Raw genomic sequence first — 2,431 nt, 5'->3', positions numbered from 1 at the left:
CTTTCCATTCTTGTCATATCTTGGCACATATTAAGAGCAGCCTTAATAGCCTACACGAGTGTGTCAAAACACTCACCGTGTTGCAAGAGGGATGGCTTCCTCTTTTGATTTGAAAATCTGCACATGCTCAATGCCTATGTTGTGTGGTTCAGTGTCACCACAGCCTTTTCACATTTACGTTGGGACTGTCGTTACCCCCTTCCAGGGCTCTTTCTGTAGCAGGAACTCCTCTGTGTATTAGGCAGGGGCTACTGTAAGCTCTTGGAGGATTGGCTACATTAGGGGTGTGTAGCGTTTCTGCTACAAAAAGAGCCCGGCCCCCTTCTAACTTGTTTGTAGTCCACACAACAAGGAGCGATGGAAAAGCTCTGGAAATGTTATGACGACAAATGCACTGACCTTTTTTTTAAATTTAGAAACAAACAATACAACCGGGACTTTTCTTGCATATGCACATGCTCCAAACGGCCCCAGTAAGACTGATCCCTGTATCGCCTCTTCAGCTTGGATACTACTGTGGATTGGTTACAAACATCAAATGCCTTCGAGCCAATCCTTGCTGTATGATTAGTAGATAAGCAACAGATGTGTGTGTGTGTGTGTGTGGGGAGAGAATAGCAGAAGGAAACGAATAGGAGCCTTCTTCAAGATTGTATACCACACCTCAAAAAAGGATATTATCGCATTGGAAAAAGTGCAGAAAAGGGCAACTAGGATGATAAAAGGGTCAGGACACTTTCCCTATGAGGAAAGGTTAAAGCGCTTGGGGCTCTTTAGCTTGGAGAAACGACGGCTGAGAGGTTTATAAGATTATGCATGGGATAGAGCAGGTCGAGAAAGAAGTATGCCCAACCACGTGCAACCTCGATCCGTGCCCTTCCTGGCTCATTAAAGTGGGCCACGAGGGGTTCCGAGGTGCCCTTAGGGAGATTATCAACAAGTCCCTCTCTGAGGGATGGTTCCCGGGGGCACTCAAGGAAGCGATGGTCCACCCTCTCTTGAAAAAAACATCTTTGGATCCGGCCGAATTACTACTGCCTCCATTTGGGCAAATTAATTGAGAGGGCGGTGGCGGCACAGCTGCAGGGGTTTCTGGATGACACTTCCGTATTAGATCCCTTCCACTCCAACTTCCACCCGGGATACGGGACGGAGATGGCATTGGTCGCTCTTACTGACGACCTCCGAAGGCACCTGGATTGGGGCGGTTCGGCAGCACCGTTGTTGTTGGACCTGTCGGCAGCGTTCGACATGGTCGACCATCAGTTGCTGACCCACCGCCTCGCCGACGTGGGGATACAGGGGCTGGCCTTACAATGGCTTGTCCCCTTTCTCCAGGGTCGGGGACAAAGGGTGTGGTGCTCGGGGAACAACTGTCCAAGAGACACCCGCTTGAATGCGGGGTGCCTCAGGGGGCGGTGCACCCCCTTGCCCAGGTTGCTCAGAGGTATGGGTTGGGTTGTCATCAGTACGCTGATGACACTCAGCTCTATCTGATGTTGGGTGGCCAGTCGGACTCCAGACCGGAAGATCTGGACCGGGCACTGCAGGCTGTGGCTGGTTGGCTCAGGCTGAGTCGACTGAAGCTAAGTCCAGCGGAGATGGAGGTCCTGTGCTTGAGTTGTGGCGGCACAGGGTTGGGGATCCTGCTCCCGGCCTCCGATGGGGTGCCGCTCATTGACAATGGAGGCCCAGGTAGCAGCCACTGCAAAGTCGGCCTTCTATCATCTTCGGCTGATTTGGCAGTTGGTTCCCTTCCTCGACCGTGGCGACCTGGCTACAGTGATCCATGCGATGGTCACCTCGAGATTATACTACTGTAATGCTCTCTACATGGGGCTGCCCTTGTCGCAAATCTGGAAGCTGCAGCTAGTGCAGAATGCCACAGCCAGGCTGTTGATGGGCCTCCCGCGTTGGGAGCACATCCAGCCTGTGCTTAGGTCACTGCACTGGCTGCCAATAGCATACCGTATTCGCTTCAAGGTGCTGGTACTTACCTTTAAAGCCCTAAATGGCCAGGGTCCAGCATACCTGAGGAACCGCCTTTCCCCACATATACCCCAGAGAGCACTACGGTCGGGGTCGCAACATCTGTTAATTATCCCGGGCCCCAAAGATGCCAGGCTCGCCACCACCAGGGCCAGGGCCTTTTCTGTGGCAGCTCTTTAGTGGTGGAATGAGCTCCCGGAAGAGATCAGGGCCCTGCGGGAACTTTTGCAGTTCCACAGGATCTGCAAGATGGAGCTCTTCCACCAGGCTTTCAATTAGGAGCCGCCACCATGACCACCAGCTATACTACTAGAACATCCGTAGTACAGGACTGGCCTTATTGCGGAGTTAGGCCTATATTTATTTGGGAGACCGGAAGACTGCTGGACTGAGAACTTGGGCGGTATACCTTAGAGCGCGCCATCTAATTTAAGGAATTATC

This window comes from Gekko japonicus, unplaced genomic scaffold, assembly GCF_001447785.1.
Source record: "Gekko japonicus isolate JY-2015 unplaced genomic scaffold, Gekko_japonicus_V1.1 scaffold6623, whole genome shotgun sequence".
In the NCBI taxonomy this organism is placed as follows: domain Eukaryota; kingdom Metazoa; phylum Chordata; class Lepidosauria; order Squamata; family Gekkonidae; genus Gekko; species Gekko japonicus.
Note: the sequence above shows the minus strand (reverse complement) of the source record.